Source organism: Culex pipiens, chromosome 1 (genome assembly GCF_016801865.2).
Source record: "Culex pipiens pallens isolate TS chromosome 1, TS_CPP_V2, whole genome shotgun sequence".
Lineage (NCBI taxonomy): Eukaryota > Metazoa > Arthropoda > Insecta > Diptera > Culicidae > Culex > Culex pipiens.
The window spans coordinates 4,418,928-4,441,155 of NC_068937.1; the positions used below are offsets into that span (position 1 = coordinate 4,418,928).

General features: G+C 31.4%; 3 protein-coding genes across 8 annotated transcripts in view; all 3 read right to left on the bottom strand.

Moving 5' to 3' along the window:
• The window catches only part of LOC128093133 (uncharacterized), a 356,259-nt gene that overhangs the window by 155,967 nt on the left and 178,064 nt on the right, over positions 1–22,228 (bottom strand). The window lies entirely within an intron of this gene.
• The window catches only part of LOC120432275 (signal transducer and transcription activator), a 145,418-nt gene that overhangs the window by 95,156 nt on the left and 28,034 nt on the right, over positions 1–22,228 (bottom strand). For all 6 annotated transcript variants that reach the window (XM_039597460.2, XM_039597462.2, XM_052708928.1 and 3 more), the window contains exon 2: positions 8,724–8,762. The gene's annotated coding sequence lies outside the window, so the exon portion shown is untranslated. The remainder of the gene's footprint in view (positions 1–8,723; positions 8,763–22,228) is intronic.
• Positions 1–22,228, bottom strand: part of LOC120432274 (uncharacterized) — an 85,159-nt gene that overhangs the window by 10,532 nt on the left and 52,399 nt on the right. The window lies entirely within an intron of this gene.

The following is a 22,228-nucleotide window of genomic DNA, read 5'->3' on the forward strand; positions in this document are numbered from 1 at the left end:
CTTTCGGATTAATTTCCAACAAAATTTGCAATATTTGACCTTAAAAAACTCATTTTTTTTTAATTTCCTGGCACTGTTGCCAAACCAAACAAATCAAACCAGATGACTCACATGAAAATGTCTTTCAATAACTATCCAACAATGTACTGGACAATCTGGAAGTACTGGAAACGTTGCTTTAAGCTGTCTATTTAAAGCGTAGCAGTGTTGCCAGACTGTCAATTTGTATGAAATTTTGGAATGGTAAAGAAAAAAAGGGTGGCTTCCTAATTAATTTTCAACTGAACCAAAAACATCAAAAGAAGTCATAGAAATCGCAACTCATCAATGTTTATGACTTGTCAGAAAGGGGGCTTAAAAAGTGGATTCCGCGATTACATCTGGCCAACAAGAGTGAAGCTAATCAAAATTTAAAAGCTACTAATTACCTGGCAAAAAGGATGCTATCAAAACACCTGGAACCATTACCGATCCTTAAAAAGGAGAAATGGATATGAAGCAAATGCAGAAGAAAATGAGGATTAAAAGCTTCACAGTTAGGCGCAGAAAATATTGCTTCTCAAAAAAAAAAAAAGATTCTTTAAAGATTACCTAAAAAAATAAATACAAAATGTACAATAATTCCAATTTTTAAAAAGTTCACAAAATTTACAAAATTACCAAAATTACCAAAATTACCAAAATTTACAAAATTTACAAAAATTTCAATTTTGTCAATTTTGACAATTTTGACAATTTTGTCAATTTCGACAATTTTGTCAATTTTGACAATTTTGACAATTTTGACAATTTTGACAATTTTGACAATTTTGACAATTTTGACAATTTTGACAATTTTGACAATTTTAACAATTTTGACAATTTTGACAATTTTGACAATTTTGACAATTTTGACAATTTTGACAATTTTGACAATTTTGACAATTTTGACAATTTTGACAATTTTGACAATTTTGAAAATTTTGACAATTTTGACAATTTTGACAATTTTGACAATTTTGACAATTTTGACAATTTTGACAATTTTGACAATTTTGACAATTTTGACAATTTTGACAATTTTGACAATTTTGACAATTTTGACAATTTTGACAATTTTGACAATTTTGACAATTTTGACAATTTTGACAATTTTGACAATTTTGACAATTTTGACAATTTTGACAATTTTGACAATTTTGACAATTTTGACAATTTTGACAATTTTGACAATTTTGACAATTTGGTCAATTTTGACAATTTTGACAATATTGACAATTTTGACAATTTTGACAATTTTGACAATTTTGACAATTTTGACAATTTTGACAATTTTGACAATTTTGACAATTTTGACAATTTTGACAATTTTGACAATTTTGACAATTTTGTCAATTTTGACAATTTTGACAATTTTGACAATTTTGACAATTTTGACAATTTTGTCAATTTTGTCAATTTTGTCAATTTTGTCAATTTTGACAATTTTGTCAATTTTGTCAATTTTGTCAATTTTGTCAATTTTGACAATTTTGACAATTTTGACAATTTTGACAATTTTGACAATTTTGACAATTTTGACAATTTTGACAATTTTGACAATTTTGACAATTTTGACAATTTTGACAATTTTGACAATTTTGACAATTTTGACAATTTTGACAATTTTGACAATTTTGACAATTTTGACAATTTTGACAATTTTGACAATTTTGACAATTTTGACAATTTTGACAATTTTGACAATTTTGACAATTTTGACAATTTTGACAATTTTGACAATTTGGTCAATTTTGACAATTTTGACAATATTGACAATTTTGACAATTTTGACAATTTTGACAATTTTGACAATTTTGACAATTTTGACAATTTTGACAATTTTGACAATTTTGACAATTTTGACAATTTTGACAATTTTGACAATTTTGACAATTTTGACAATTTTGACAATTTTGACAATTTTGACAATTTTGACAATTTTGACAATTTTGACAATTTTTACAATTTGGTCAATTTTGACAATTTTGATAATTTTGACAATTTTGACAATATTGACAATTTTGACAATTTTGACAATTTTGACAATTTTGACAATTTTGACAATTTTGACAATTTTGACAATTTTGACAATTTTAACAATTTTGACAATTTTGACAATTTTGACAATTTTGACAATTTTGACAATTTTGTCAATTTTGTCAATTTTGACAATTTTGACAATTTTGACAATTTTGACAATTTTGACAATTTTGTCAATTTTGTCAATTTTGTCAATTTTGACAATTTTGTCAATTTTGTCAATTTTGTCAATTTTGTCAATTTTGTCAATTTTGACAATTTTGACAATTTTGACAATTTTGACAATTTTGACAATTTTGACAATTTTGACAATTTTGACAATTTTGACAATTTTGACAATTTTGACAATTTTGACAATTTTGACAATTTTGACAATTTTGACAATTTTGACAATTTTGACAATTTTGACAATTTTGACAATTTTGACAATTTTGACAATTTTGACAATTTTGACAATTTTGACAATTTTGACAATTTTGACAATTTTGACAATTTTGACAATTTTGACAATTTTGACAATTTTGACAATTTTGACAATTTTGTCAATTTTGACAATTTTGACAATTTTGACAATTTTGACAATTTTGTCAATTTTGTCAATTTTGTCAATTTTGTCAATTTTGACAATTTTGTCAATTTTGTCAATTTTGTCAATTTTGTCAATTTTGTCAATTTTGACAATTTTGACAATTTTGACAATTTTGACAATTTTGACAATTTTGACAATTTTGACAATTTTGACAATTTTGACAATTTTGACAATTTTGACAATTTTGACAATTTTGACAATTTTGACAATTTTGACAATTTTGACAATTTTGACAATTTTGACAATTTTGACAATTTTGACAATTTTGACAATTTTGACAATTTTGACAATTTTGACAATTTTGACAATTTTGACAATTTTGACAATTTTGACAATTTTGACAATTTTGACAATTTTGACAATTTTGACAATTTTGACAATTTTGACAATTTTGACAATTTTGACAATTTTGTCAATTTTGTAAATTTTGACAATTTTGACAATTTTGACAATTTTGTCAGTTTTTTTAATCAGGTATTTTTTGTTAATATTGTCAATTATGTTTTAACCTACTTAAAATTATTTTTATTTTGTCAATTTTGTCAAGGGAGGTCCATAAATTAAATATTCTCAAATTTTGTTTTTGCACGTTTAAAAAAAAAATGAAAGAATATGGTTAAGAATGTTTTCAGTCGTTATAAAATTATGCAAATTAAAAACAAAATAAAAGAAATCAAATTCACAATCATTAAATAATTAAAAATAACTATGCTTAATCCTTGGCATCTTCTTGCTAAATTTTTGGCCGGCAAATTTAGCAGGAAATTACTTTCTCCGCTCAAGGCTACACCGGATATTGATGGTTTAAACAGCACAAAGTTGTCGAACCAATTTTCCCCGCGCTCGCGCCAGAGAAGAATTTCAAAACTTTGCCATTGATCCAATAAAAGCTCGTCGAACATCATCGCAAATATTAGCCAAGTGGCCCCACGAAACATACACGTTTATCGCATCTTGAACAACTTTTCCTAGAGCGTGCTTCACCGTGAAGAGTTCATTTCAAGCCACTTGAAAATCAGACCTGGGCTCCCAAACTTTCATCGACGACCATTAGGCTTAAACCTATTTGTGAAGAAGGTAACTTTGAAGGGGAGGCCAGTAAAACGCCGACATATTTTTTTTTTCTGTTCTCAATTTTCTTTGGCAAATCCTCTTCGAGAGGGTCTCTTGCTCCTTTCTTTGCTCCTACTTGAGCGAACGAACTTTAAAATGTGGAAAATCTCCCTTGGAAAGTTGTTGGACACTGGCTTGCACAATAAAAAAATATGTATAATTTTAAGTAAGATTTTTTAATGATTTAAAAAAAAGAATTTCAAGAAAAGTTTTTTTTAATAAAAACAACAAATTTTCAAATGGTCATCACAAACCATCTGTAACTGGGCAGCACATTTGCAAAAGGTTAACTTCTTGTGAAACATTTCCGACGGAAAATGGTGCTTGGTCGTCCCTTCTCCTCCTTCTTCCTTTTTTTTCTGACAGCAGCTTCCGGCTCCTACTTCTGGGCCTGTGTCTGATCTTATGGGAGTGGCAGCAGGGGGAGGATGTGTTCATTTGTACAAGTTGGCAAAGGAAGCAGCGGAACGATAAGTTTGTTTGGGCAAACACATTGGCACGGTGGGGCAGAAGTTTGGGATTACGTGGTCAAAATATTTATTTTTTATTTTTTAAGAAACTCAAAATTGGTATTCAATACCGTCCAGAATTGTTTTTTTTTTCTCTCAAATGCAAAATTTCGAAAACATCAGAACACTTAAAATTTGTTGACATATTTTTGAAAATTAATATGACATTTGAATTTTAACTGTGTCTTTAACTTCACAAATATTGAAAATCAAAAAAATGCAATATTATAAATTCAACTTTTTTTTCTTATGTTTAAATAGGTATTGTTGATTTAATTTATATTTTTTAATGGAAAACTACATCTTTTATTCCATAATGTAGCCTGGTGCAATTTTTTTCAACTTTAACTGTGATTTTTTGAAAAAGCTATGTTTGTATCAACAGCAAGCAAAATTTAACGAAACTTGGAGAATTTTTCCTAATTATTTTTTTTTAACGTGATAAAATTTAAAAAAAAAATATCATCTAGAAAGTTGAGTCAAGCTAACTAAAAGTACACAATTTCACAGAGAGCAATATTTCGAAAGGGTGTAGCTTTTTGAACAAATCTGGCCCCTCCTCCGCATAAAGATGGACAAAAAAAATCGACTAAGATCAAGCAAATCAGTAACGTTTTTGTTTTTTTTTTAGCACAACATTAGTGGAAATTTCTGACATATCTGACATATAAAAGTAATTTTAAATCATTGACCCATGTTAAATAATAAATTGTTTTTAAAGTGTTTTGTTGTTTTTGAAGAAATCTTTAAAAGAAATCATAGAATATTAAAAAAAAATTAATTAAAGTTTGAATTAATTTACTGACACATTTTTTACTTTTTTTTAATAATATATTATTGATTTTTCAATATTTTAACCAAACATAAAAAAAGGCCTGTTTTTAAATTCTATGAAAAAAATCAACAAGCAAGCAGAATTTTCAATAATTTGAAAATAATTAAATATAGTTACGCTGTAGTTTGAAATCGATTCTTAAAAATATTTTTAAATAAAATTAGTTTTCAGTTATCATTACTATTTGGCTCCTGAATTTTTATTTGAAAAATTTATAAAAGGAGGAATAGTTTCCGAAAAGAACTTGTAATAATTTTGATTTGGATTTTTTTTTAAATATCAACAATATAAGAAAAGGAATCTAAAAGTTCAATGAAATTATGCATAAATATTTTCTTCTATTTTTTTAATTAATTATTTACATTTTAAATGTACATATCTGGGTTTTTTTTTCTTAATTTGAAAAGGTCCAATAAACCAAACTTCCAGTTTTTGCTTTTTGGGTGTTTTTGAAACCGCCTTGAGAAAGGGGTATTAAAATACACCCAAAAAGCAAAAACTGAAAATTTGGTTTATTGGACCTTTTCAAAAAAAAAAAAAAACTCCAGTTATGAGCAACTCTCAACGAAATCGACCGAATTCGATCATTATTATTTTTTGTATTTTTTTATATGGCTCAAACTTTGTGGGGGCTTTCCCTATGACCAAAGAAGCCATTTTGTGTCATTGTCAAAAATATTCGAAAATCTGTAACTTTTGAAGGAACTTTCTGATCGATATGGTGTTTTCGGGAAAGTTGTAGGTATTGATGAGGACTATTCAGAAAATAACACAGGTACACGAAAAAATGGCCGATTTTTAAATCAACTTTTTTCACAAAAAATAAATTTCCGAAATTTCATATTTTTCAATTTTTGATTTTTTTAATTTGGGGGGGGGGGGAAACCGCAATTTTTTAGGCGTAGGAGAGTACGGACACAAATTTTTCCGCAGATTTATAATTTGTTGAAAAAAAAAATTTGAAAAAAATAATAAATTTTTAGTCAAAAAAATAATTAAGTTTTCAGTTTGTTAGTGTAAAATTAAATTTGCAATCAAAAAGTATTTTAAAGATTTTTTTTATATAGTGCACAGTTTTCAAGATATAACCGCTTAAAGTTTTATTTTCACTGAAAAATTTCCGATTCTCGATTTTTGAAAAAGTGTCCACGATTGTCCATCCCAAAAGGTTCAGAAAATTTCCAATAAAATTTACATTGAAATTTGGACCTCTTGTTGCTAAAATACAGCGAATAAAAGAAAAAAAAATTTAAGTTTTTAAAGTCAGATCGGAGAAAAAATTAAATTTTATACCAAAAAAAAAATAGCCTTAATTTTTTATGCAAAAACTGAATTTCCAATCGAAAAGTACTTTACAGATTTTTTGATAAAAAGCTCTGTTTTCAAGAAAGCCACCAAAAGTTTGATTTTAGCGAATATTTGCAGTTTTTTGTTTTTTTAAAATGGTGACCATTTCTAAAAATATTTTTTTTTGAAAAGTTCAGAAAATTTGCTAAAAAACTGTCTAAGAGTCATTGAAGATTGGACCTCTTGACCTGAGGTCCAATCTTGAATGTCTCTTAGACAATTTTATAGCAAATTTTCTGAACTAAAATATTTTTAGAAATGATCACTCATGGTCACTATTTTTAAAAATAAAAAAAACTGCAAATAGTTCGCTAAAATCAAACTTTCGGTGGCTTTATCTTGAAAACAGAGCTTTTTATCAAAAAGTCTGTAAAGTACTTTTCGATTGGAAATTCAATTTTACATTAATAAATGTTAATATGAAATTTCGATTTTTTTTTCCAAAAATCACTATTTAAAAAAAAATCCTAATACGGCGGCAGATTTTTTGACCATGTTTCTCTATAGCTCAAAAGTTGCGGATTTTTGTCCCCTAAAACATATCAAAAAATCTCGAAAATAAAAAAATACGTATTTTGGGAAATTTAGTTTTTGTGAAAAAAAGTTGATTAAAAATTCTGCAATTTTTTTTCCGTGTTCATATTTTTTCTCAATAGTCAACAATACCTACAACTTTGCCGAAGACACCAAATTGATCAGAAAATTCAGTCAAAAGTTACAGCTGTTTGAATATTTACGTACCATTTTTGTATGGACAGCAGCCAAAATTGTATGGAGACTTGTATGGGTGAACCAATAACACAAAATAGCTTATTTGGTCATAGGGAAGGCCCCCACAAAGTTTGAGCCAAATAAAAAAAAAAAAAACAAAAAAAATCCATTTCCTGTTTTGGTAGAGAATTGCTCATATGTAAAATTTGATGATCTTTCCGAAAAAAATATTTTGAAAATTTTGGACTCAAGAACCTTTTAAAAAGGCCAAACATTCAATACGACTCCAATTTTAAATTTTATTCTTGGTTCCAACATTTGAAAACTATTTCTTTGTAGGTGCATTTATTATTAAAGTACTCAATTTAAAATTATTTTTTCAATAATTTCCTTTTTTAAGTAAGAATAAAAATCAGGGTAGTACCAGTGAGAATTTGCTCAATCCGCAATTTTGGGGACCATTCATGAACGACGTGGAACCCACGAAGAGGGGGAAGGTTGTTAGGGGTCAATCCATAAACCACGTGGACATTAAAAAATGTCTTTTTGTATGGACAAGTCCACGAAGGAGGGCGTTCGAGATTTTACCAAAAAAGTGTCTACGTGGTTTATGGATGGTCCCTTGCGAATGTCCATATTTCCATACAAAAAAAACAGTTTTGTAAGAATAATTGTTCACAAGGAGGGGAAGGGAGTGGGTCAAAAATTTCCAAAAATGTTTCCACGTAGTTTATGGACGGCCCTCTTACGAGACAAAATGAATTAAACCCGGTTTAAAAGCAAATTTTGTTTGTTTTTTTTTCTGGCGAAAGTATTAGGGTTACTAGGGACAAAGAAATGCTGATTAGAATAGATGTAATGCAAAAAGTAGAAACAAAAAGTGGCAATTTTTCTATTCTTTGGGAAAAAAAACTCTCACCTCAGCTTTCGCTCCATTGACTTCCACAACAACAACAAAAAGGAGAAACAAAAATCGTCTCCGTGGGTGCTGCCAAATCAAATCAACCTCCCTCGTCATGTTCGACCATCACCAGCAAATTGCACAAAAATGGAAAAGAAGAACAACTTCAGAACCAACGAACGTACGCACATTTTAGCTTATATTCGTAGCTTTTCCAAAGAAACAAACAAAACTTGGCCTCTTCAAACGAATGAAATATTAATTTGACGAACGGGCACCCCATCCCACCCCCGTAGGGTGGCTCCTTAAGGAAAAAAAAAAAAGAAAACAACAAACTTTTGTTCTCGCCGTTTTTCCCCCCAATCGAGTGATTGACGTGTTCATTTCCGGCCCTTCTTTGCGGGAGATTTTTTTTTGTTATTCACTTGTTCACTTTTGGTGAGTTTGGTTGCGTTTGACAGGCCTGATGCAAACAACATCCAACACACACACACACACTTGCGCTCCCAGCATGTGGGGAGAAAGTTGGGCTTTTCCCAGGGCCAAAGTTTTTTGGATGGGGAAAATTTCCACATTTGGGGGTTTGGTAGGAAAAGTCGGAACGGTTCGAACGAATTATGTATGTGATTTTCTGTGTGTTGTGAAGAAATGACTTACCGTAATTATGGTGATTGAAGGTTCGATTTCTGTTTGGGGCTGAAAATGAGATGGAAATGAAAATTGGGTCAGAATTTTATGTAATTTTAACATTTGAATGGAAATTGAATACTGATAAAGATGCAACAAATAATCTAAAACAAAAACAGTTCTCAACTAGAAAAAACTCAGAAATTTTCAAAAAGGGCAATTCAAATATTCAAAAATCTATATCTTGACAACGGATCGATGTGCTATCTTCGGCAAAGTTGTAGGTTTGATATAAGCTTTTTTTTTTTTAAGAGGTAAATACACGTTTTTTTTAAATTTAATTTTTACTTTTAATCACTCTAGATGTGGAATTTTCTAAAGAAAATAAACTTAAAAAGGTGTATTTCTTAAAGGACTTAATAAAAAAAGAAGTAATTTTTGTTTGCAAATTTAATTTTGATCCAAACATAAATTTTAGAAAAAAAATTCTTTTTCATAACTTCACGAGATAAATAAAAACACAACAAAATTTCTGCGCACACAGAAAAAAAATAATTCTCGTAATCGTGATTTGTGTTCATGAATTTGAGAACCACGAAGGAATTAATTTATGAGTATGATGCATTTTCACAATAAACGTGAATATATTCTTCGTGGTACTCTAATTCATGAACACAATTCACGATTTTGTGAATTGACTTTTTTTCAGTACAGGCTCAACTCGAGGGGAAGCGTAAACTTTGGGGTCCCCAGAAACACGTTCACTTTGAATTTTTTCAAAAATATTTATACGGGGCCGAATGGGTTTTCTCCAAAGTTTGTATGGAGAATTAGGGCGGTTCGCTACTCCCACATATTGCATGCAATTTTTTGCTTGTATGCTACAGCGACGAACCACCCTAATTTTCCAAACAAACTTTGGAGAAAAACCATTCGGCCCTGGTTAAATATTTTTGAAAAATTCAAAGTGCACGTTTTTCTGGGGACCCCAAAGTTTACGCTTCCCCTCGAGTTGTGCCTGCGGAGCCATTTTTGTCAATTTTTGTAGGTCAGTGTAGTCAACGAAGGAATATCAATTTCAAAATGTTTTCAGTTGATTAGACTTCTATTTCCATTAAAATGTTGAAGTTATTTAAAAAAAAAACGTGACCTTTTTTTTGTCTGTCTGAAAGTGTCTGAAAAAATGTATGGAAACTTGTATGGACAAAGTCATGATGCAAAATGTTTTTGTTGGTCATAGTTAAAGTACATCAAATTTAAGAATTTAAGAAGATTTTTTTTTCAAGATTTTTTTTAAGAATTAAATTTTAAAAAGTTTGCTCATTTATGGAAGAATTACAAATTTTTAAGAAAACGGAGAAAAACTCATAAAAATGTTACTTAAAAAAACATTTATTTGGCATTTAAAAAGCAACTTCATGGTTTCAAAATAAATAAGAAATCACAGAAATGAGAAACTTTTTTAAAGAAAGAACACAAAATTGTCAAAAATTCATGTTTAAATTCAAACTGGTGAGTTGTGATGGTTGAAAAATGGAAAAATACAAAATTATAACTTAAACAAAAAACATTACTTTGAGAGAATTTTAAAATTTATAAATTAATTAAAAACTTTTAAAATTACTAGTCACGAAATAAATAATGAAAATACTTAGAAAAACATTTAGCAACTAGATAAAAGTATTTTAAAAGCATCAAAAAAAAATTCTCTAAGATCGTTGCAAATATTTTTCAAAGTTTATGTCGCCCCCCCCCCCCTCCCTCCCCCCTTCAAGTCGTCCCAAAAAATCAGGGAGTAAAAATTTTTTTTTTCAAAAATCTTCAACATTTTAATCGAGATACAAGTCAAATCAACTAAAACGAATTTTAATTGTATTTTCCAGCATTAAAAATCATATTTTGCATGTTTGTGCTGGAAAAAAAATATTTTTAGTTTTTGTAAACATCCAATGTATCGCAAAAAGTTTTTTGTTACGTGAACAAAAAAAAATGTCAGTACCTACATTTTTTTTAAACTAATGTTTGCAAAACAACTGGATTGGTGTAAAATGCATTTTAAAACAGTTTTTTTCTATCGAAATGTTGTAAATATGGCTTGTAATTTAGTTTTTGTTTTGCATAATTCGGAACAACTTAGAAAAAAAAACTGTTCATGATTTAAGGAATGATTGATTTTTTTTAAAATTTTCATAAAATATTAGAATTTCAAAGAATTAATTTTAAAAAAAATATTTTTTTGTGAAAGAAACGCAAAAAAATAAGTGCTTGTGTTTTTTTCACTAGCGTGCACAGGGTGGGGCAACATGGGGCAACTGCCCCACCATCCTCAGAAATTTGTTTTAAATTTGGTCAGGGGATGTCCACAAATGACGTATTTTTCAAAACGTCCATATAATTGCCCCACCTTCCTCAAAGAGCTGGGCACGCTAGTGGTTTTTTTCCAAACACGAGCAGTTTTCGTATAATCGTAAAATTCTGCCTAAAAACAGATTTTAATTTTTTTAGGCAGAATTTTACGATTATACGAAAACTGCTCGTGTTTGGAAAAAAAAACCAAATCTCATACAATATTAAAAAATGTCATAAATTCAATAACAAAAGACAATAGATCAAAAAAAAAATTTTTTTTAGTTGATTGTAATGTCTTTGTCTCATAACGGCTGTACCTGTAATAAAAAAAAAATTATTTGAAAGATTATAAAAATATGCCTGAATAAAAACAATCGCTCGTAACTATTCAAAGCAGTGTTCAAGTTTGTTTTATTATTTTGAATAAATATAAAAATGTTTAAAATATTTGAAATTCAGATTTTATATCGAAAAACTTTTCTAAGAACTGCTCAAAAGAATAGGAAAATCTTGCAAAATAAAAACTCAGACAACATTAATTTAAGAATAAAAATATTTGCTTTAGTTTTTGAAAAAACTAATAATAAAAAACAATTATTGAAATAGGATACAATAAATTTGAAAAAAAAAGGGAAGAAAAACTGCACAGATTCGAGAAAACTGTTCAGACATAATTTTTGATAATAAATGGAAAATATGATTGAAAAAAAAAACATAAAACTATTTAAATTAAAAAGAAAACCAATATATTGCTGAAACAAGAATATATTATTTTGAAAGATTACTGCATTTTTTTTTAAATATTTTAGGTTTCAGTTTTTTCAGGCATTGCTCATGTTGGATAAAATTGAAAAATCAGTTTTTTTTTTAAATAATTTTGAAACTTATTGAAAATCACAGAAACCAAAATAAAAATTATTTGAAAAAAAAAGAAGTACTCTTTGAACTTTTGAAAAAACTCCCCAAAAACAAAAAAATAGACAAGAATTCTTGAATTTTTGAATTAAAAAAAATAATTTCAATTTCGACATTTAGTCCATTTGACTTTTGGCCCACACCTTATGCTTTTTGACCTTCTAGCACTTAAGCTTTCGTCCTTAGGACCTGACGCCTTACGGCCCTTTTCTCACATCCCTACACAGTTAAACAAAAATCATGGTAATATTACATCTGTCACAAACAATGTGAAATTTTACCGCTGAAAATGTGTAATTTTACCACTTTTCTGGTGCAATGTCACTTTTTCAGTCTACAGTGAGGTAAAATTGCATCATAATTTGCACAATTTCTTACTGTGTAGTAAGAATTTGAAAAGGTCCTATAAACCAAATTTTAAATTTTTGCTTTTTGGGTGTTTTTGAATACCCCTGACTCAAGGCGGTTCTAAAATCACCCAAAAAGCAAAAATTTAAAATTTGGTTTATATGACTTCTTAAAAAAAAACTTTAGAAATGTTTTTGTTGTTTTCACAAAAAAAAAGTTGTTTATGGGCAATTTAAAAAATACATTTAAACTTTATGACATATTACCATTTTTCGAGTTTTTTTAATTTTTTTTTAAATATTTAAAAAAAAATTTGTGAATTTTTAAGCCGATTTTTTATTTTTTTTTATTTTTTTATCAATATTACCTTTGTACGTAAACGTGAATAATTCGATACTAAAATCATCCTCGATTTGAAGCGAATACAGAAGATTCAATAAAAAAAAAATACTACACAGCTAAAAAAGTAGTAATCCAGCTGCGTGTAAAAGGCCTGGGTGTAAAAAAAATATTACATTATTTTATGCAATTTTATGTAATTTTACACCCAGAAATATGTAGCCCATCAGTATGGGAAACCTACTTGACCGAAATGTCAAGCTCACTATGCGTTTATCCTTACAGCTTTTCATCGGTCTAATGGCCGAGCGGGCTAAGGCGCCCGTCCTTACTGTTGGTGCTGGGTTTGAATCCCGTCGGTTGCAACTTTTTTTTGTGCTTGCAAAAATTGTACATGCAGTGTGTAATATTAAGTGTTTATTTTGACGAAGGTGATGTGCATGCTTTTGCATGCGATTTTACCATCGTATTTTTTGCTGTGTAGCCATAAAATACGGCGCCCAAGCAATGTTTCCGTAAATTTTGTCGACCAGGCGATTGCAAGTGTGTGGGCTATAAAGTACTGATAGCGTCCAATAAAGATACAAAAGGTACTGATTTTTCTTTTAAGATTATGGAGTACTGAACTTACCCAGAAATAAGTCTGCATGATTTTTTTTATTTTTTTTTTTTATTTTGTCTTAAAAAAAGGAATCTGAGTAATATTCAATAAATTTTGTATGAGCCTGTTATCTCAATTAAAAGTAAACGACAACGTAAAAGACACTCAATTTGCTAATATAAAGCAATAAAAGAAAAAGGTTACTTCTAATCCAGCGTGTAATCTGGGACTTTTCACCCCCCGAACAACAAAACAACACAATAATGTAAAAATTAGCGTAAAAATTGCCCTCCTTCCAAGATAAACACCGGGCCAGAAAACCCTGCCCGACTCTTCCCGGAAAACCCTCCTTAAACCACAGAGGAAAAAAAGGAAAACTGAAGCAGGGAAGCAAATAAAAAACCCATCATCATAATCACTGTATCGCAGGACGACGACGACGAAACCGGACCGATTTTCAACAGGTGGCCAATTTCCATACGACGACCCGACGAAAACATCCCGGAAACGGAAAGGTCCTTCCCGAATGGGAAGGAGGCGAAAAAATCTGCGATGAATAAATTACTCGCACCATTGAGAGACGAAGTGAAAAAAAATTCAAGCCGTAATAACGCGGGAAAAGTTTGCGAGAGTTTCCACGAAAAAGAAAGCGTCTTCATTTTTGGTTTCCTCTCGAAACAAAATAAAAAAACAAAGTCCGAAAATGGACCTAAACCCCGAATGTTGGGCGTTCCGGAGCGCGCGTGTACGCAGATTATTACACCAATTTCCCGTGAAATCCAGAGTTTTTTTTTGGAGGTAGACCGGCGGCGCCTACTGCCCAGCAGGATGGACCACGTGGAAAGCAGCAGAAACCAAAAAAAAAAGGAAATATAATCCAGCCGCTTTTCCAATCTAATCCCGGGTGTTATTATTCACTCAGTTTGCATATTATGTTTGTCCGGAGGAAAAAGTTTTTTTTTTCGGTTGGCGGGAATGAAGGGTAAAAGAAGCTGTTTTGGTGTTTTTGGATAAAAATCAAAGCAAAAACCAAACGTTCCCCGAGCAGACGGAAATAACTTGGGAATAACATTTTTTGATATTTGAAAATACTAGGCCAATAACATTTTATGTTATTTATAACAAGATTTGTTATTCGTCTTTATGCTTTTTTGTTATTTGATTGTTATCGTAATAACAGACTAATAGCATTTTTAGTTATTCTTCGAACAAATCTTTGTTATTATTTTTTGTTATTTTAACAACTAATCCGATCATCCCAATAACAGTTGGAGGTATTCTTCCATAACAAAAAATGTTATTCCAAAGTTGCTTTGGCTTTCAACCAATATCAGACCAATAACAAATTTTGTTGTGATAACATAAACTGTTATTAAACCCAAATGCAAGAAATGATTTTGCATGTATATTCCATAACATGTTCTGTTATTTTAACAGTATTTGTTATTGAAATGGCATGAATTTTGTTATTACCGTCTGCCCGGGTCTAAAATGGTTCTCAAAGCAACTTTCAAAAAAAAAACCAAAGTCAAAATCTAAAATAAAAAAAAACTAGGGTCCATTAAATCAGGACATAAAATTTGAATTATATGTGATCAATTCTAGTTTTTGATTTGGTTCAAACCCTATGACCAAAGATGCCGTTTTGTGTCATTGGTTCACCCATACAAAGCTCCATACAATTTTGGCAGCTGTCCATACAAAAATAGTACGTAAATATTCGAAAATCTGTAACTTTTGAAGGAATTTTCTGATCGATTTGAAGTCTTCGACAAAGTTGTAGGTATTGGTGAGGACAATTCAGAAAAAATAGGCACACGGAAAAAATGCAGATTTTTAAATTAACTTTGTTTTACAAAATAATTTTTTTCAAGATTCGTATTTTTTTTTTAATTTATAGTTTTTGTACATGTTTTGGTAACAAAAAACGGCAATTTTTGACAATAAAGAAAAATTGACCTGAATTTTAGCGCCGAATTATGATTTTTTGAAAAAAAAAAATTGGGAAAAAAACTTGAAATTAGGCAAAAATTAAAGTAAAAGTTACAGGTTCAAATTATTGTCCCTAAATTTTTATATCGCTTGCCTAAACATGAACAACAACTTATAAATCCAAGAATGTTTTGCACTAATTTATGCATTTTATTCATGAAAACATGAAAATTTTCATGAAATATCAAAATTTCTGCATGCATGAAAATTCGTAAAGTCATGAAAAAAATCATGAATTCATGAAGTTTATTCATGACTTCATGAAAAATAGTCATGAAATCATGAAGAGTGATATTCATGATTTCATGAACGAAAATTCATAAATTCATGACAATTTATTCACGATTTCATGAATTATTTTCATGATTTTATGAAAAGTATCACAGAATCGTGAAAAAAATTATTCACGAATTTATTATTTGAAATTGATAATTTTTGGAGTACTAAGTAGAAAAACACTTCCGGACAACACTGTAGATTATGTAACCCCACACACACAATCTCAGTAGCCCTTCGTGTACCTTTATGTTCAATGTTTGTAGTCGTTTCAGGACACGAATAGGTTTGTCTTTGTAAAGTTTGTAGACTTTCCGGTCGCATTTAACTTGACCAGCTAGAACTAGACTAGACACTTCCTACAAAAACACTTCTGACCAGATGGTCGACCGGGACAGTCACCCCTCCTCAGGGGCCAGTTAAGTAGACTCAATAAATCACCCAAGAATTGTACTCCTTTGTGCAATGAAGTCTTCCCGAAGTTATCGCGCGTTTTCACTTACCGGATCATAAGTTTTCCCCCCGACACACAGGACCACATCCGCTACGATGTGCGTCAACAGTACTTAGGTCAGGGTCAGTTCTAAAAACCATCCAAGTTAAAAAAAAAACAGGTAGGTAAAATATTAGGTCCATTCCAAAGTTTGGAAAATCAAGTCCAAAAACAACTCCAGAAATCAACCTTTACGGAGTAAAGCACAAGTCAAAAATATCAGGTTCAAGTACAAAACCATAAAGTGCGTCTGAACCCGAAGCCCAAATCAAAATCACAAGAAAAACAAACAAAAAATCAAGTTGGAAAACTTAGTACAAATAACCAGAACAATAAACGCAAGTCCGAAAATACGAGTCAAAAATTTAAAGTCGCAACTTCAATAGAATCAGGTCTGAATTCCAATAAAAAACATAAACACATAATTTAAGTCAAAAAAATATATCAAACCACATTCATGATAAAAAAATCTGGACTTCCTGGTTCAAAATTCAAATCTTCATCCAAGTCAAGTCAGTCAATGTTGAAGAAGGATTAAATCCTTAAATTAATTCAGGTCCAACAATTTTAGATAAAAAAAAAAACGAAGTTGACTTTATAGCTGTCGGCCACCATTGCTAGCACCAAACACTAGTGTCTTCCTTTTTATCTACAAGGACTTCGCCGCCCTGGGCTCCTAAGTGTATGAAAGTATGGCACGGAGCGACGGCGCCGAATACCCATATTTACACACAGAATTTTAGAGCGCCCGCCGCGGGATTCGAACCGGCGACCTCTGGATTGTGAGTCCAGTGCGCGGTCCGATTGATCCACACGGGCGGGACATTTTAGATAAAACTTGAGTATAAAAATCGAAACAAAAAATCTACAATGAAAATAATTTGGTTGAATATTCACCCTTTTATGATGTACACAGCAAATAAAGTAGTAATCCAGCTGCGTGTAAAAGGGCTGGGTGTAAAATAAGTTTTGCATTATTTTATGAAATTCTGTGTAATATTACACCCTGAAATGTGTAGCCCATCAGTATGGGAAACCTACTTGACCGAAATGTTAGGCTCACATATACGTTTATCCTTTCCATTTTTCATCGGTCTGATGGCCGAGCGGGCTAAGGCGCCAGTCCTAACTGTAGGTGCTGGGTTTGAATCCCGTTCGGTTTTTTTTTGTGTTTACAAAAATTGTACATGCAGCGTGTAATATTATGTGTCTTTTTGACGAAGGTGATGTGCATGCTTTCGCATGCGATTTTACCATCGGATTTTTTGCTGTGCAGCATTCTAATTTTAGTACAAAACTCAGCCTAAAAATATCAAAAGTCCTTCAACTCGACTCGAAGAAAAAAAAGAAAATTAGAAAAGAAAACACGAATTCAAGTTTATGGCAAAAAAACAAAAGTCCAAACTCAAAATCTCTAACATCTAAGTACTAAAATTCATCACCAAAGATTTAAAACCATCTGTTGGATGAAATATATCACCTACGCATATCGAATTGACGTCAAACTTGATTCACGTCAAATATATTTATGGAATCTAAAAAAAAAAAGTAACATTATTTAACTTACGCCACGAAAAAAAAAATCCGCGAAAATTATCAATTTAAGATAAACTTTGGGTTTAATGGGAATTTATTTGGTAGAATTGTTTGAAACGTTTCATCTGATAGCTTTCACATGCTAGGTCGGTGGGATAACGTCATGATTCGAATTCCCGGACGCTTCGAATCCCGGACACTTCATCTTGTTTTATCAATTTTTTGGATATAAGTTCACATTATGAATGTCAAAACTGTGTTATTTGATGAATTCCAACATCAACTTTCATTTTAAGTTTGTTTGAACGCTTTAGTTAATGCCAAAACAATTAAATACAATAAAATTATAAGTTTACAAAAAATGTGAAACATTTCACTTGAAATATATTTCATAAGCGTTCGAAGCACAGGGAAGGCAAAGCAGAAATTTATGGTTTCGTTTTCCTTAAATTCTACCAAATTTTTATATAAACTATCGATTGTTTTGATGTTAACAGCTTATTTGAGACCGAAAGAATGCCATTCACTAACATTTCAGTCCAAATTTGTGCGATTCATAAGTAAAATCGAGTGTCCGGAATTCGAAGCAAAAGTGTCCGGATTTCGAATCAGCTATCAGTGTCCAGGGTTCGAAGCACAACAAGTCATTTTAATTTTCAAATTCTGATGAAAAATTGTTAGAAAAGACATATTTTGCATGCATTTTCTGGAAACTAACTGTTTATACTACATCCTGATGATGTTTCTACATTTCCAACTTAATACATGATTTTTTGCCAGCTTTAACAAAAATTATATGGTTCTAAGTGTCCGGATTTCGAATCATGACGTTATTTAGCAGGAATCGACTCTGTTATGTCAAATGTCAGCATGACAACACGGGGTGGGTAAATTGTCCGATGAAATGTTTCAAAACCTTACCACAATGATCGCTTTACGCCTATTCCGTCAAACTGGTCGAGTGAAATATTTCATTCGATATTCATCAACTGATCCGTATAGATAAACTGATAATTTTGTTGGATTTTTTTTGAAACTTTTCGTCGGAAAGTTTTCAAGGTTGGCGAAATATTGAGCCTGAAATGTGACTCTATTATTTTTCGATGAAATGTTCCAAAAAATCCACCAGAATTATCAGAGTTGCAGTGTTAATTTGATTTTGGTTAACCGCGGTACATTTGCTTGAAATATTTCTGTCAAAAATCCACCAAAGCATTTACCACATTGATCACACAAAAAACTGTGGTAGAAAGTATCCACCGCAATCCACCGTGATCAATTTCATGAAAATTTACTGCGGTTAACCAAAATCAAATAAACATACAGCTTTGGTTATGAAAAAAAAAAAATTAAAATTTTAAAAGCCTCGATGCAAAACATTAAAATTTCAAACAAAAAATTAAAATAAAGTTAATTCTTCAAATGCTCAAGACATTTTTGACTGTCTAAAAAAACTTCGTTTTTTTACTAAATCAAACCCAGCTCCCCTTACTCTACACCTCAACTCTAGATTTGGAACACGATCCGGTAAATTACACTGCCCTGCAGGATACATCGTCGTCCTGACAACGGTCCAGAGATGAAAACAATGCCCGACTCAGTTCAAGCCGGACAGGAGCTAGAGTGGTGGCAGCAGCAGCAGGAGGTTGGACAGAAGGTAATAATCAAATTCCGGTTCCCCGAACCGGAAGAATTTTTCCGACTTTGATGAGGTCACGGGGAAGAGATTTTTTTGTTTCGGAGGTACGATTGATGAATTTTCAAACATTTTCCGTTTTTATGAAATATTTCTTTTGGCAAATTTGACAGCTCGAAGTGTGCCTATGAAATATTTCAAAAATCATCCACCAAACTTTAAAGATGAGAAAGTGAGTAATGTTTTCTTCTTATCTTGATGATTGAAAGATTTCAGTTTACATTTTGAAGTGAAATATTTCAAAACTGTCACTTTTACACTCTTATTTGTTTTTAAAAGCAATTCACTTCTATTAGGCATCAAATTGAACCTTAAAACAGTTTCCCATCTTCCCAGAAACCTTCGAAATCTCCGTCGAAAATCTATTCCCGAAAGTGTCAAAAGTTTAAAGGAGAATCCTTTCACACCTTCACGGAACCAGAATGGTTGCGGCCGCAATCGGCTTTCCACCGATTGCACGCTCAGTCGAACGGAAACGCGTGATAGAGAATATCGCGTCGAGAAATACCACCCAAATAGCAATTTCCATCTGATTTCACAAACCGACACAGTCGTCGACATTCCAGCATCGACGACACGTTCCGCTCCGATGGTTGTTGCCAAAGTGGCACTTGCGAGGCAGGGAACCGTTTCCGGTTCCTGTGAGAAATTTGAAAAAGAAGGTCTAATTTTAAATTTTCGCTCAAAGAAATCTTGATTTCAACTCAACTTTGACTTCGATTTTCGTAAGCGTGCACAAAAATGACAGCTCTCGCGGCCCATGCAGCAAAAGTTGCCGCTTAAACTCAACAGTCGCGCACGCTTCAATAAGCGTGCGAATTCAAAGCGGCTTTCGGTTTCGCATTCCGCCCGCGTCGGAATCCAATTAATTTTTCGCTTGAAATTCCACACAAAAAAGGAAGAATTTATTCTGCGTTTACCTATCTCGCAAAGTAGAGTAGGAGAAAACGACGACCGCTCGAGAACTCATTATCATTTTAAATGAAGAATTTTCATCCAGCCCCCACCCACCATGCGCTCTTATTTTGAGAGGAAATTTCCAAATTGCTCCCTTTTCATTGGGGGTTCGACTCATGAATTGGTAATAATTTGTTATTTTTGTTGTTGTTGGTTGTGGTCGTACTGGGAGGAAATTCGATTGAATGGTGATGAATTCGGTGGAAAGTGCAAAATTTTAACTCGTTTCTAATGAAAATTTCAAATTTAAGATGAAACAAACTGATTAATTCCACTTTTCCTAAAATTTCTACTGGAAACGTGATTGTATTTGCTTGAATTTCGATTTCATCATCACAATTTTTCATTGGTCAGTTAACCCTCTACTGCCCAATTTTTTTTCAATTTTTTTTATTTTTCCCGTGTTCAGGAGGTTATTTTGAGCATTTTTTGTTCTACGAAAAACTTTACTTCTCTTGTTTTATGTTTTTCTTGTTTCATTTTGAGTATTTTAATTCGCATTTATCTTGTTTAGTTTATGTTTGTTTTCGGTAGTATTTGGCCTATTCTACCACCTCCTATCATTACATTTTGCCTATCCAATTTTTTCATGTAAAAGTCACTTTTTTGAATTTTTTGCTATAAAATGGCACCATTATCATTTAAGGTGTAAAAAAAATGCGTAGAGGCATAGTCTGGGACACTAGAAAAATTACTGCATACTTCTTTTTACTTAAAATATAAGAAATGTTAGTAAAAAACCGGCAAAAGTTGACCCCTAAAAAATTGACATTTTTAAAAAAATTGGCAAAGTCACATAAAACAAGTCAAACTTCCAACCCATAAATTTTCTAAAAATTTCAAAATTCTTCTTTCCAATGCTTTTTAAAGATCGAAAATTGATTTTTGGCGATTTGTTAAATCGAAGCCCGTCTAAAGCGGGGTTGGGTTGTAGAGGGTTAATTCCCTTGTCTAAAATGTTCACGATGTGACCAAATGACATAACTTGTCTCACACTATCTTTCTATGGCCAAGTTGCAGTTGCGTCCCACATTTTTCACAATTGTTGTATAAGTTGTCTCACACTTCCAACATTTTTTTAAAACAAATAGTTGACTTGTCTCACATTCACCACTATCTTTCGTTTGTCCCAATGGGTTGTCCCACACTTCCATCATTATTTTATTCGATAAATTGACTTGTCTCAGATTTGTACAGCTCTGAATGGCCACATGGTTTGTTTGTATCAAATTTCACCCAATCGTGCAATGGTCCAATGATTTCTTGTCCCACCTTCAGCACAATCGTCTTGTGACCAAACGGTTGGCTTGTCCCACGTTACTCGCAATCGTTCTATGGGTTGTCTCACCTTTTCAACAATTTTGCATTAACTTAGTTAACTTGTCTCACATTTGCACATATGTCATAATGGTCCGTTTGTCTCCAATTTCACTCAATCGTTCAATGTCCAAATGGTAATCTTGTCTCACCTCCAAACAAATTCTTTTGGGAATCAAACGGCTTCTATGTCTCACATATCTCACGATCTTTTATCAGTTAACTCAGATTTCCAACAATTTTGAAGTAGCCAATTTTTTTCTCTGTCTCACTTTTCCTAACACAAATGTGTGTCCAAATGGTTGACTTGTCCCACATTCCAACTATTTTTATGACGACAATATGATTGTGTTTTCTCACAGTAGCAAAGATTTTCAATGTCCAAATGGTTATCTTGTCTCACATTCAACCAAACCTTTTGATGGCCAAATTCTTGGCGTGTCCCACATTTCCAACAATCGTTCGCTTTGTTGTCTCACACAATTTTTAATTTAAAAGTTGGATTTGTCCCAAATTTCCCACAAACAAAAATACTCGCCAAATAAATGTAGCGCCCCACATTTATCACTTAGACAATATTTTTTATTTGTCTCACCTTTCCCAACTAAAGTGAGTCCAAATGGTTGACTTGTCCCACTTTTTAAACTATTTTTATGAAAAAAATATGTTAGTGTTTTCTCACAGTAACAACAATTTTTGATGTCCAAATGATTATC